The sequence below is a fragment of the Lampris incognitus genome, chromosome 6, assembly GCF_029633865.1.
Source record: "Lampris incognitus isolate fLamInc1 chromosome 6, fLamInc1.hap2, whole genome shotgun sequence".
NCBI lineage: Eukaryota > Metazoa > Chordata > Actinopteri > Lampriformes > Lampridae > Lampris > Lampris incognitus.
The window spans coordinates 64,993,012-65,008,596 of record NC_079216.1 but is presented as its reverse complement, the minus strand read 5'-3'; positions in this window follow the sequence as shown (position 1 = coordinate 65,008,596).

The following is a 15,585-nucleotide window of genomic DNA, read 5'->3' as shown; positions in this document are numbered from 1 at the left end:
CAAAACGAAATGTTTTGATTTCATTATTTCCTCCTTCTTATGAAACACCCCATGCGGCGAATGGGTCCACGGTAGGAACTCACATGTAGGACGGCAGGGTTCTGTGTTGCACAGAGTTCTGCTCACGGCCTCTTTGTCCTCATGGGGCTTGTTTGGGACGTGGACTTTACTTTCCTGAGGCCAATTCAGAGGTAAGAACGAGAAGCGAGAGAGAGCGGTCTCTGTGTCTGGTCGGCTTTATCTCAGGGAGAAGCGGAGTACTTATTTTCCTCCAGAAGACTCTTGAAAGACTTCTAGCAGTTACACACCACCTCCTGCAGCCGATAGGAGAAAACGGGCCTCCGGCAGACAGGAAAGCACCGGATCCTGGTCCCCGTGGCGTGCGCCGTTTGTCACGACTGAGGCGGATTCATTCCATTTGCTGACAGTCAGCGAGACCAGATTTTGGCCGTGCGGCAATAATAAATCACGTTAATATGGAGTGCGTTTCGTTTGGGCTGCTTCCTCACGCACACACACACACACACACACATAAAACACAAACAGATGCAAGTTCCACCCATCACACATCCAGGAACAGATGCCTTACTTTCTCAGGAAGGTAGCCTGGTAAGAATTAGAATATGCTTCTTTTTTTTGGATATGATTGCAAGAAAGAAAGTCATATGTACCATGATGCATCACACCTGCACCACTTAGATCTCTGCTTAATTGGATGTGCAGTACAAGCCCGGGCTGGGAGAGCTGGTGTCCGGACCGGCTGGGGGAGCCTGGTCTGCTGCATCCGGTGGGCCTGACAGGACGTGGGAGCGGGGCAGGCTAAGCTAACTGCTGGCCCGCGCAGACCGGCAGTTCCGACAGTCCGTCAGTTCGCCCTCTTGGACCGTGAATTTTGTGTGTGGATACGCCGGATATAGTATGTGCGTTCTGCAGTTTGGATGCGTGTTTTTGTCTTTGTGTTGCACTGCATGCACACGTGCATGGAATGAAACGACAAAACACATGTTCCCGATAAACACAATCTCTCTATTCGTTTCAACTTTTCTTCAATACGCCCTCAACTCATCCCCGCCTGCCCCCGCCCCCGCTCCCACACACTGATTTTGGCAGTGCAGAGGTCACTAATTTTCAGTCACTCAGGACTCTCTAATGGACGTGACTGGTAGCGAGAGTTAATGTACCTTCTCATCGCATGTAGCGGGGCCTCCTCATCATATACCCCTCTGTTCAACCACAAGCGCGTGTGTACATTGTGCGTTTTAGCACGGCAGCGCTCGCGTCACGGAAAATAACATCTCAGTGGTGTCTGGAATACCACCGACCCGTGCCCACGTCTGTCAAACTGCACAATACCCTTTCATTTCAACTGCCACGTGACCATTTGTGGACCCTTAATTTGACTACACGGGCATGTATGACTGTTCGCGTTTTAAATTTACATTTGTCCACTTCCCTCTTTCTTTCTTGTTTTTTTTTTTTTACAGAGGTCTGTGCCAGACTTTTCAAGGACCTCAGAAAAAGCATGTAGCCCTTTGCCTTACCAAATGTAGCATATAGCCACCAGGTTCTCCTTCTGGCCAGTGGCTGCACTAATGTCTTTACATCCCATTCTTGCTGCTTGTGTAGAATTGAAACTTTAGGGGTAAATATTGGTCTTGATGAACTACAGTTATAAAGTCGTGCGCGGGACCTCATCTTCCTTACACCACATATCAACACAGCTATCAGCCAAAGCTGTGTTTACTATGCACCACCTGGACACAGTAAGGTCTGGCTACAGTCTCATGTCGCCTCGCAAACTCTTCCAGGTCTAAACCAATATCTACTTGTCGTTTGTCATCTTTGAAAGGAAATACGCGAATGCCTATTTCAAAAAGGGCTGATACAATCTGCCCGCTAAAGGGAGTAACTGCAGGGAATGACAGCGGGAATGGAGGCAGGGAAAAGTAAACGTTTTGATGCGTCAGTAGTCACGGCGCTAGTACAGACCAGCCAGTCACTGGGGCTGTTATGTTTGATGTGTGTAAGCTGGGCCCAGAATCAGAGGTTAAACAGTCAAATCAATGGCAAACACCCAGAACATTCTTGAGATGGCATTTCATCAAACTGCACCGGCAGACATATTTAGATAACTTTCTGAAAAGATACTAGGGTTTGCGTTTTACTCGATCAAGTAATGTTTATCTGTGAATATGTTATGTGTTAAGAGACCGTTTAAGAATAATCAAGAGGAGCAATGTGGAGGAGCGGAGGCTTGCTGAAAGAACAATGACTGCACGCACGCATGAATCATAGTAATCAGGGTTAGGATTACTATTCCCCCGGCTTTCACCATGAAGTAAGAGCCAAACAGTCTCAGTTTAAAGAAAAGCCTGAAATGGTTTCTTGAGGATGTTTTTCTTCTGCACGTCAACAACAAAAACAACAACAACAACATTAATTTAAATTTATATAGAGCCTTTCAAGGGACCCAAGGACACTTTACACATAGTGGAGCAGACAAAAAAATAAAAATAGCAAAGATTGCCAAGAATGATACAAGTGGCTAAAGACCATAGGCCTTGGTGAACAGGTGAATTTTCAGGAGTCTTTTTAAAAAGTGTCAAAAGAAGTAGCGTTGCAGATCTCTGCCAGGAGAGTATTCCAAACGGTGGGGCCACACTGAAGGCTCTGTGCCCAAAAGTCTGCAGACTGGTGTGGGGGATGGAATACACATACGTGTTTGCAGACCACAGATTCTGGGATGGAGTATAGGGGTGGACGAGGTCTGATACTGGAGGGGCAGGATGGTTTAGTGCTGTGATCCAGCTGCGTGTCATCAGCTTAGCAGTGGAAACTTAAACCATGCTGGCGGATGATCTAACCAAGGAGGAGCATGTATGGTAAAGAGGAGGGGTCCAAGCACAGAGCCTTGGGGCACGCCTTGGTTGACTGGGGCCGGAGTGGAACTAGAGTTTCTGATAGTGACAAACTGTTTCCTGATGGTGAGATATAACTGGAACCGGGAGAAAGCTGCACCGGTGAGGCCTAGGTATTCAGATAAGCGGTTGAGGATGATGATGTGGGAAACAGTGTCGAAGGCTGCAGTGAGGTCCAGGAGGATGAGAATACTGATGTGGCCAGAATCAGCAGTGATGAGGAGGTTATTGTTGATCTTGAGAAGGGTGGTCTTCGTGCTGTGGTGTGCTCTAAAGCCAGATTGAAAGGGTTCATAGAGTTCATGGTTGGACATGTGCTGATGGAGTTGGGCAGCAACTGCTCCTTCCAGGATTTTACTGAGAAAAGGAAGGTTGGAGATCGGCTGGTAGTTGGTGAGGTTATCCAGGTCCAGGACTGGCTTTTTGAGGATAGGGGTGACTGCAGCCATTTTGAAGCTGTAGGGTACCATGCCAGACCCAGAGAGGAGTTAATAGTGTCCACCATAATGGGCAGAGGGAAGTTAGACATGCCTTGACCAGGGCTGTGGGCATCGGGTCCAGAGAACAGGTGGAAGCCTTGGCCATCGTGACCAACTTAGCAACTTGAGGAGAATCCACAGAGGAGGAGAGGCAGCACTGAGGCAGGCACGCAGTGTGGGGAGCAGTGCCCTCTGGCTGAGGTGCATGTGGAGGGGAGGAGACAGGCACCAGAAGCTGCTAGTGGATAGAATCGACTTTGGCCTGGAAGACATCAGGCAACGTGGAACAAAGGTCGGGGGCACCTGAGGGTTGGGCGCATCGAGGGGGTGGAGTAGCTGGTTGATGGTGTAGAGCAGAATTTTATGGTGATTTTGTTGGTTTCCAATGAGTGGAGTAATGCGTCTTGATCTGGGAGAGAGCTTCTTTACAGCTCTTAACATGATCTTTAAGGCCTCGAGGTAGACAGTGAGGTCGGACCTTTTACAGAGCCTCTCCAGTAGACGGCGGTGGCCTTCATGGTGCGAAATTCGGTGGTGAACCCAGGGGCAGGATGGGAGAAGGAGACAGTGCAGGTTTTGAGGGGGGCAAGAGAGTCAAGGCTGAGGGATAAGACTGCATTGTAGCAGGCTACCAGGTCATCTACCATGGTGTTGGGGGGGATCTGAGGCCATATGGGTCGCTATCATGTTAGTCAGGGCTGGTGCACTCACTGTTTTGATGTTCCTGAACGTGATGGTACACTTTGTGTGCAACCTGGGCAGGGAGACAGGAACAGTAAATTGGATGGCATGATCATCGGATACAGCTAGGTCCAGTTCAGGCACTGCAGATGGGAGGGAGGTGTACCTGTAGAGCACACCAGATCCAGTGTGTGAACTTTGGCATTGGTGGGATCTTGAACATGCTGTGTGACGTTAAAACACTGCAGCAGTGATAACAATTCAGCGTCAAACGTGCAGCTGCTGGAGTCCACATGGATACTGAAGTCACCTAACAGAAGTGTAGATGGAGACATGGAGCAGACAGAGGTGAGTAGCTCAGATAGCTTAGACATGAAGGTAGTGGAGGCTTGAAGGGGGCGGTTGACAAGGACCACCTGGAGCTGTGCTGATCCAGCCAGTGTGAAAGCTACACACTTAAATGAGGAGACATTGAGTACTGAAAGTTCTTTAACCAGAGTGTCAGCTCGATGCACAACAGCCAACCCACCACCATGACCCATGGAACTAGATTTCTGTATGTACACATAGCCTGGGTGTGTGGCATGATTGAGTGTCACAAAGTTCTGGGGATTTTGCCATGTCTCAGTTAAGCACAGAAAGTCAATTTTTCTTTCCTTGACAATATCATGGATGAGCAGTGCTTTATTGTTTAGGGAGGGAATGTTCAGTAGCATGAATGTTGTAGTGTTGTTAATAAATTCTGAGGCAGGCGATGTGGAGCCTCAGATTGTCAATGTGAACGTGTGGTTTGTTGTGATGATGTCCACATCGCAGTGCAATAGAATGCTTGTCAGACAATACAGATGCAATAGTATGATCCGAGTAAACAAATTTACATCGGGAGGCTCTGTGGACATAGCGGGGGTGACGCAAGAGTGTAAGGGATGTAATGTCACCGAGGCAGTTTGGAATGATGTGGCGGTTGAGGTTCAGGAGTTCCGGTGCAAGGTATTTTATGAGCACCATTTCAGCAACAGAGGAGCACCAGCTAGCTACTGAAGTGAGGAACCGTGGGTGAGGCACCCTGCCCCAGACCACAGCGGCGGCGCAGCAGTGAAGCCAGAGCAGGATGATGGGCCCAATAGCAAGGTCGGGGATAGTCCTGAAATCATATCAGAGAATAGTCCAGTTGGGGTGTGGCAGAGTGGATAAGTCAACCTTTGTTGAGTACGCCAGTGGATTGCTAGCACTCTAGCGGACTAACAGCTGGTAGGTGAGTATGTGAGTACACAGAGCCGCAGGTGTACAACCGTCAAACTGCTGGCAACGCAGGACTGGAAAATGCTGAGATGAGGTAGCAGAGACAGTCCACAACAATGTGCACAAGCAGTGAAAAGCATCAACAGAAGCACAAGTTTACTCGGCTTGAGAAGCGGTGACATACGTACATGCCAGCATCTTCTTGTTCTGGCAGCCTGTACCCTGGTTCTGCACTGGTCTCTTGAGAAAACTTTAGGGCTAAATAAGGTTAACATATATCCGGTGGAAATGGATTATTAGTGTGACAGAAAGTTTGGGGTGTTGCGATAAAAAAGTGGGCAGGGGTGGGTGCAGGGACTGACAAGGCCACAATCGACAAGGGATCATTAAGAGTTACCTGGATGCCGATGTTATTATGTAATAGAGGAACACTCGCCACCCCACCACCATCATCCCCCATGAAACAGAAAGAGTGGGAGGATGAATACACACCATCAGTCTTTCCTTTTCCTGAGTTGGAAGTAAAATATGGACACCTAACTCTCCATAAATACTAATGATGGATTCCTACCAGCAGATTCTTATCTAAGAAAACAGAAGCCCTTTCTGAGAGAGGTTGAGAGTCAATGTTCAGTCTCTTTGTTATATGTTCCAAGGAAATAAGATTCCTTTGTTTGATTTCATTAAAGAGGGGGCACTGAAATCAGATCACTTGAATCATCGGTGGGGAATTTTGATGGAGCGGGACTTCATTGGAGCATTTCCATCTCATTTGCTCTGTGTTTTCAATGCAGAATGAGCCAGATTCTCCGACCTTCTCCATCAACAAGAGTGTTGTATGTGTGCACTGACAGTCTGTATATTATAATATACACACTATAAGTGCACACATACAACACTCTGGGCCCAATTATCCAATAATTGGATAACTGGGCCCAATTACATTACGCTGGTTCATCATTTTGGTGAAAACTTTACCGTAGATAGCCCAACATCTTAAAACGCTATGAAATCTCATTTAAGGCTATGTTTTGTTGTTGCATTTGCTTCCAGGTGTGTACTATATGACATCTGGTGTCTGTTTTTGATATAAACCCCATCGAGGTTGCTTTTAAGTTTGTAAAGTGCCCTTACGGAGGGGTAAAGCACCGTAACGGAGCTGGTTTTACGGACGCCGAAGTCATAAAAGTGTTTTAGTAAAGCTTTTCTAACAGTAAAACAGTGGGACTCTGTATACAACACAACACACACCCACACACCCACCCACACACACACACACACACACACAGACTCCCCTGATGATGCCCCAATTACACTCCCCCACATGGAAGCCATTGAGTGTGAAATTGAAAACAGGGACAGGGACATTATTACATATCAGTGCTATCTTAAGAATAGCCACGAGGCACAAGATCAGATGCACATGCAGACAGTCGGTCCCGGCTTCACTTTCTGACAACTGTCAGACAGGATTCTTAGTCTGGCTAACAACAGATGAGGAAAGGGTTGCATAACTGTTAGGCGCCGCACGAACGAGTAAAAAAAAAAAAATTCAGAAAAAGTAAATCCTCATTTGTTATTACGTAGATCGAGATGTCAAAAATATTACCAGACTAATTTTTAATCAATATTTCAATGTAATTGCAGATTTAATTTCTGGCCCCTCGTCCAGCAAATAAAACAAAATGTGATGCTTGAGCGAAGAGGCAATTACTCTTATAATGCTCCAAATGACAAGAGTGGCTAATTTATGAACAAGCAAAACCAGATGTTCTGCATCCAGAACCGAGGTTGTAATTAACACAAATATTACAGCTGCGATGGAAGAACGGCCTGAAATTAATTAGTCAAATAATCGGGAAGGGGGGGGGGGTCTGGGATTAAATACGTGCAGTGAGGTCTGGGACAAAAATAAGGGATTTGCACTCATTTGTATACGCACACGTTACATTAACATTAGGGTTGGGTGGTGTCCGAGGTTGCTGCCCCTGCTAAGAACCACCATGAGATACCTCCGTCTAAAAAAAACATAACACAAGACATCCTCCAAAGCAAACAATTGGACTTTTTATCCCCCACTTGACTGAGGCTAAACCCAGTAGTACAGTAAATCCAGCTTCTGTTATCAAATAATAACCCTGTATTAATAATACCGTGCCCCGTCTGAACGATGCATAATGCATAAATGGGTAAAGCTTCCAGCGTTTAGCTTTCGACGGAGCTAAACTGTGCGTTTCTCTCCTCTCTCCGCTGTCCTGTGCCCAGGTTACGGAGTTTCTCAGGAGCTGCCGTACGGATGGTTGTAGCTCCGGGGGTCAGATCCTCTCCTGGGCCTCGTACTTCAAAGAGCGCCCAGGAGAGCCACTACTTCCTCCCGCTTTTAACCATGCGTTTCCCTCCTTCCCCTCATTAGTCACCGAGTCGGTTCGCTGACAGCGGACCCCCTGAAACACGCGTACGACTGTCAGCCAGGTAACTGACTCGCTGTCTCGCCAAACTACGGGAAGCGGCACTGTATATTCCTTTGCATCTCCGCAGCCTGGCGCCTCTGTGACCCGGAGTCTTATCTCATCCTATCTGACCGGAGTTCACACTGTCATCGCAAAGGGAGCAACACACCCACGAGATCTAAAGGTGTTACTCGAGTCCAGCCCTGTCTACTGGTTAGATTACGGTACACAACCTGAGGGATCAGATAAGGGTGTCTGTTTTTCATCCGGGGTTCATGAGACTCCCGAGGCCAGAGCGTTGATATATACTGCTCTGTCATCTCGCTCTGTCCTCTTTTATTGTGCCTGTCAGTCCCTTCCCCGGGACGCTCTGCGGGGGGGGGGAGGGGGGGGGGGCCTACGTCGTCCCCTGTAATGTGTATTCAACGTCTCCACTCACCACGTAGTTAGCAGGACGTCTGCCCCCCACGGTGTCTTGGGACGCCACTTAGGGCCGATGACAGTGGAGATTCGGCTGTGCGAGCTCGGCTGGCGCCCTCGGGTTCCGCTTCTGTCTACCTCCTCGTCCTCTCGATCCCTAGTTTCCTCCCTCACTCGATCCCTTCCCCAAGGGGTTCCCGTCGTCTTCTTGTGCCCCTTTTCTCACAGCTTGCCTCGTCATCGCTCACACCGGCCGGCCGCTAACAAAGGAGCAGAGGAGGCGCGGCACTATGCGTGTGTGCCGTGTAAGGGAGTGCCAATGTATGGAAGCATTTCGTTTATGAGCGCGTGTGCACAGGCCTGCATATTGTGATCGTGCACGTGTAAAGGTTTGCGTTTGCATTCAGCATGCCGCTACATTCTAATCAGAGGTACCGTGGCACCGAACAGTGGGGAGCAGAGCTCACTGAGACACGTAATCGAGGGAAACTTCACGTAGTACAGCTGGGCCGTGCTGATCTGATTGGATACTGGTGCCACAGAGTTCCCCTTCCCCAGAAGACACACTTTGTGAGTGTGTGGTACCGTCTAAGTGTGCGTGTGTGTGTGTGTGTGCATCTGCAAGTGTATGTGTATGTATGAGACCAAGAAAGAAGAGAAAACAAGTTTCTTGCCCGTGGAAGCCACAAGACAACAAATGTGGTGAAGTGGACTCAGAGCTAGTGTGTATTATCGACAACACACAGGATGTGTGTATTATCGACAACACACAGGACGTCCTGTCTCTCCTTCTGTCTGCACTTCTCTCAGCGCTACAAGAGAGTGACAGTAAAAATGAGGCATTAATGGCCCTCGCAGCTGTTGTTATCCAGTCACGTTTCCCCTCCTGACAGTCCAGTTCATTCCCCGACCATGACGCGCCGCGAAGACGCGACGTCCGGCCTGGATCTCCTCTGCGTGAGCTCCTCCCCCGTCTTTCTGGGTTTTTTAGGAGAATTTAAAGAGTATGTCAAGACTCTGCGACTTATAAAAGATAAAAAAAGCAATAACACTGTGAAAATGTACGATGGATTATTTAAAGAGGAATAATTTGATAGTTTAGGACACGAGTTCTTTCTCGTAGCCTTATAATAATGTAGTTCATTACCCCAGTGTCTCCTTATTTACCTTTTATTTTGTCCTCCTGTGGAGCTCTCACCCGTTGTTATACTCTTGTTGAGCACACGTCTGTTAGTGTCTGCATATCTGAATGTTTGTCAATTCCAAAAGAATCCCTGCATGGCCACTAGATGTCAGTATTACACTCATGGTGTGGAGAGGCAGCTCGCTAGCTCCGTCCCATCCTAAGGCCTTCAGCCCGTGCTGACCTCCGGATCAAGCCGCCGTCCGGCCTGACCAGCAAGGTCATGGCTGTTGGTGACCTTGTCGGTGACCTTGTTGGTGACCTTGTTGGTGACCTTGTTGGTGACGCTGTTGGTGACGCTGTCACCGGGACTATATTTTGGTTGTAGTTCCTGAAACGGCTCAGATGTTGGAAACCACAGAAGAAATTACTTTCAGCTTCGCAGAGCCACGATCAGCCCTGACTGCCCTTATATCCAACCCCCTCTCTCCCCCCCCCCCCCCAACCCTCCCTCAGCTTGTGGACCTACTGACGTGGACTGTGGAAATATGTAAATGAAGAGCAAAGTAATCAGAGGTCAGACTGGATTGTTTAAGAGCTCAGTGAACTGGAGAAACAAGATGTGGAGGAAATGACTTCAGTTTGTCATCACTGAAGCAAATTAGGCACACACACAAAAAAAAAGGATTAAAAGAAAAGTGCATGTGTGTGTGTGTGTGTGTGTGTGTGTGTGTGTGTGTGTGTGTGTGTGCCAGGTTTTTCTATCCTAATGGGGACATTTGGTCCACCTCACTTGCGGGGACATTTTATGGGTCCCCATGAGGAAAATGGTCCATTTTAGGGTTTAGGGTTTGGGTTTAAGCGTAAAATTAGAATTAGGATTAGGGTAAGGTTATGCATGTAGTTATGATGATTAAGGTTAGAATAAGGCTTAGGGTAAGGTTAAGGTAAGGGTTAAGGTTAGGCTTGTAGTTATAAATTAGGGTTAGGATTTGGGTTTAGGGTTAAGGTTGGGCATGTAGTTATGATGGTTAAGGTTTAGGGTTAAGGGCCAGGGAATGAATGTAGTCAGTGAGGGGTCCCCGCAAGTATAGGGTGACACGTGTGTGTGTGTGTGTGTGTTTCATGGAGGGTGTGTGTTCTTGCTTGTGTGGACATGTGTGTGTGTGTGTGTGTGTGTGTGTGTGTGTGTGTGTGTGTGTGTGTGTGTGTGTGTTTCATGGAGGGTGTGTGTTCTTGCTTGTGTGGACATGTGTGTGTGTGTGTGTGTGTGTGTGTGTGTGTGTGTGTGTGTGTTTCATGGAGGGTGTGTGTTCTTGCTTGTGTGGACGTGTGTGTGTGTGTGCATGTTTCATGGAGGGTGTGTGTTCTTGCTTGTGTGGACGTGTGTGTGTGTGTGTGTGCGTGTTTCATGGAGGGTGTGTGTTCTTGCTTGTGTGGACGTGTGTGTGTGTGTGCGTGTTTCATGGAGGGTGTGTGTTCTTGCTTGTGTGGACACGTGTGTGTGTGTGTGTGTGTGTGTGTGTGTGTGTGTGTGTGTGTGTGTGTGTGTGTGTGTGTGTGTGTGTGTGTGTTTCATGGAGGGTGTGTGTTCTTGCTTGTGTGGACATGTGTGTGTGTGTGTGTGTGTGTGTGTGTGTGTGTGTTTCATGGAGGGTGTGTGTTCTTGCTTGTGTGGACACGTGTGTGTGTGTGTGTGTGTGTGTGTGTGTGTGTGTGTGTTTGGAGGAGTGTGTGTGTGTGTGTGTGTGTGTGTGTGTGTGTGTGTTTCATGGAGGGTGTGTGTTCTTGCTTGTGTGGACACGTGTGTGTGTGTGTGTGTGTGTGTGTGTGTGTGTGTGTGTGTGTGTGTGTGTGTGTGTGTTTGGAGGAGTGTGTGTGTGTGTGTGTGTGTGTGTGTGTGTGTGTGTGTGTGTGTGTGTGTGTGTGTTTGGAGGAGTGTGTGTGTGTGTGTGTGTGTGTGTGTGTGTGTGTGTGTTTCATGGAGGGTGTGTGTTCTTGCTTGTGTGGACACGTGTGTGTGTGTGTGTGTGTGTGTGTGTGTTTGGAGGAGTGTGTGTGTGTGTGTGTGTGTGTGTGTGTGTTTCATGGAGGGTGTGTGTGTGTGTGTGTGTTTGTGTGTTTGGAGGAGTGTGTGTGTGTGTGTGTGTGTGTGTGTGTGTGTGTGTTTGTGTGTTTGGAGGAGTGTGTGTGTGTGTGTGTGTGTGTGTGTGTGTGTGTGTGTGTGTGTGTGTGTGTGTGTGTGTGTGTGTGTGTTTGGAGGAGTGTGTGTGTGTGTGTGTGTGTGTGTGTGTGTTTCACGGAGGGTGTGTGTTCTTGCTTGTGTGGACGTGTGTGCGTGCAAGCTGCTTCATATTGGAGCACCCGAATGCGGTTTTGGTGAGTACTGGGGGGGGGGGGGGGGGGAATACCGGGACACACGACGCCACTTCTGTCTTTTTAATGGAGCGGGTCCTACTCCTCCCTGCGTTGTCATGGTGACGTGTCCCTTCCCAACCTTTTTTTAGGTAGGTATGCAGGTTTCCGCTCCTCCTCAGCAGCCTGACACACATACGCCAGAGCGAGCGTGAACACAAACCACATTACAGACTTGCGTGTGGAGAAAGCCAGCAGGCTCCGAGTTACGGACCAGATCCCCAAACTTCCTATCCCCAATTCAGAAAGTCGGACTAACCGCAGATCAGGGCTTGTGGGAAAACCTGGGAAAGAGGCTGCAGCCTTGAACGGATTTGGACTTGGAAAAGGCCCCGTCCCCATCCCTTCGTCATTTAGAGGGATCGCTGCTCTCTGACTTCTTTTTCTTGGGTCAAGTTGTTTTGTCCGTGGCTTCTCTCACGTGACAGAACTTATCTGGGCAGGTCCGGTCTCACTGCCGGGCCCCGGGTGATCGATCGGGAGGGGAGACAGGGATACGCTGCCACTGTAAGGCCCTTCAACACTCAGCAGATCTTATTTAGATCGGTCAAGGAGACGCGAGACGGGAGGGGGGGGGGCTTGACTGGCTTATCAGCGGCTCGTGGACACACACACACACACACACACACACTCACACACACACTCACACACACACACACATAGGGAAACATAGTCACTTGCAGATGTGAAACACGTGGTAAATAGGAACATTGTGAATGATTAATAATCGAACACCCCGGGGACGACTTCACCCCATCAACACATGTACTGCAGGAATTAGACACATATACTGCAGCAATTAGACACATGTACTGCAGCAATTAGACACATGTACTGCAGGAATTAGACACATGTACTGCAGGAATTAGACACATGTACTGCAGGAATTAGACACATGTACTGCAGCAATTAGACACATGTACTGCAGGAATTAGACACATGTACTGCAGCAATTAGACACATGTACTGCAGGAATTAGACACATGTACTGCAGGAATTAGACACATGTACTGCAGCAATTAGACACATGTACTGCAGCTAGACACATGTACTGCAGGAATTAGACACATGTACTGCAGCAATTAGACACATGTACTGCAGCAATTAGACACATGTACTGCAGGAATTAGACACATGTACTGCAGGAATTAGACACATGTACTGCAGGAATTAGACACATGTACTGCAGCAATTAGACACATGTACTGCAGGAATTAGACACATGTACTGCAGCAATTAGACACATGTACTGCAGGAATTAGACACATGTACTGCAGGAATTAGACACATGTACTGCAGCAATTAGACACATGTACTGCAGCTAGACACATGTACTGCAGGAATTAGACACATGTACTGCAGCAATTAGACACATGTATTGCAGCAATTAGACACGTGTACTGCAGCAATTACACACACGTACTGCAGGAATTAGACACGTCAGGACTTTCATGTATAACTTGGCCCACATAAGAAAAGCCGAAGTATTCAGGAAGCAAATATATGAAACTGTTACTTTGTGTCCCCCCCACCTTTTCTCCCCAATTGTACTTGGCCAGTTACCCCACTCTTCCCAGCCGTCTTGGTCTCTGCTCCACCCCCTCTGCTGATCCGGGGAGGGCTGCAGACTACCACAAGCCTCCTCCCCTACATGTGGAGTCGCCAGCCACTTCTTTTCACCTGACAGTGAGGAGTTTCACCAGGGGGATGTAGCACATGGGAGGATCACGCTATTCCCCCCAGTCCCCCGTCCCCCGTCCCCCCGGAACAGGCGCCTGGAGTGACCAGAGGAGGCGCTAGTGAGGCGACCACGACACATACTCACATCTGGCTTCCCAACCGCAGACACGGCCAGTTGTGTCTGTAGGGACGCCCGACCAAGCCGGAGGTAACACGGGGAATCAAACCGGCGATCCCCGTCTTGGTAGGCAACGGAATAGACCGCCACCCCACGTGGACGCCCCCGGTACTGCGTGTAATGTCCCACCGGTAGCCCCTCACTCATCTGCATCTCTATTTCCTGTAGTTTTGTTGCCCAACAAAGCACACGGGCCAACAAAGCCTTTGTCCCGAACAGAAACACAGGTGAACGGGTGTATGTGCACAAAAGCACCACAACCCATCCGCCCACACACAGACACGAACACACACCGTCACTGGACAAACATTCTCAATGGGTTATTATGAGGACCGCCGAAACAATGGGTCTTACCTCACGAGTGGACTCGTCCTCCATTCGGACCAGATGCAAATGAACAGCGAGGCGACTGCTGCTGCTGCTGCTGCTGAGACGTGCGTCTGTAGGCCAGCTGCTGGGGAGCGCTCGTTTTGCATATCAGAGAGGTGCGATTATGAGGAGGGCTTTGCGTACTCCACATTAGCGGAGGTAACAACTGAATGGGAGGTTAGCATACACTCGCACAGTCGTGAACGTCCAAACACACACACACGCGCACGCACACGTGCGACGCAATACACACGGACACACACACACACTAGAAGGTGTGTGTAAATAGACTGCGGGAGAGAGCGAGCGGGAGCGATGGCCCTCCATCTGCATCAAACCTGCCCCCCCCCCCCACCGCCATCCATATTCAGACGGAGCGACTGATGCCGCGCCACGTCGTTACCGGATGAAAAGTAGTTTAGCAATGACAATGAGCCCCGGGGTCACCGCCAGAGAGCGGGGACGGACTCCCCACTGCCCGCCTGCGACGGCGGAAGCGGGGAGAGGAGGTGGCGAGGAGCAGAGAAAGAGGGATTCGTGTACTTCTACATTTGCAGGGCTGTCTGTCTGGCTCCTTATTCTGCACGTGAGGGACACCTGCCTGCATAATAGAGGTGTAATCAACAGAGGCTCCATCTCGTATTCAAACGGTGGTGTCGCTGACAACTTCCGGTCTCGGTGTGCAGGTAGGCCGCCGCGTTCACATCAGCGAGAGCGTGAGCTCCCGTTTGGGCACACGATGAGCGGCGCTCCCCCCCGTCGGCGTCCTTGCGTGACAGATGTTTCGTTGCGGAAATCTCCCGCCAACATCTGCGGACGTTCAAAAAGACGGCGGCCTGAAACCCCGTTGCTCTGAGAGCAGCGACGGCCGATGTCGCGGGGATGCTGGCTTCCTGCAGGGGGGCCCTCATTAGCTCGTTAGTCTAAGGTCATCCCGACAACTCGGTGTGACCGTGCTGCCCGGGCCGCAGTGACCAGCGCCTGTCGCCGACCGAGATCAACGCCGCTGCGCTCCAATTTACAGAACCTTTAAGAAACCCGGCGCGCCTCGCTGCTCTCTCTCTCTCTCTCTCTCTCTCTCCTGTCTTTCTGTCGGTCTCTTCTTCTATTCCCCCCCCCCCTTTGTAATCTCCCTCATCCAAGTTGTCCGCGGAGCAGAAAGTCATTAAGTGGTGGAGGGAGGGGGGGGGACAGAGCAGCGATGGTTCAGCCCGGCTGAACAAAGCCTCCCTGAACAGGCCCGACCGCGGCTGCACATGGATTAGCTCAGTACGGGCGCTACTTCATTTGTGCCGGATCCTGCTGGGACCACCTGCGTTCCAGCACCCTTTCTTCCAGGGTACCACTCGTCACGTGGCAGGCGAAACGCTTAATTGGCCAGCCTCTCCACACAAGGGCGGGTGACGAACTTATTGATGGCGAGCATGGCGGTCGTAGCGTATTCGCATAACGCACCCCTATGAATGAAGTTTAAGTTAATGTTTAAGTTAAAGTGAATGTGCAGCAGCTGAAATTCAATGCCGACAGTGTGATGTCCAACAAGGGATCATTGAAACTTGTTTTGTCTCTGAATATGTGTGAATTTGCTTAAAATGGTGTAGTAGGGGCGTCTGGGTGGTGTGGCGGACTA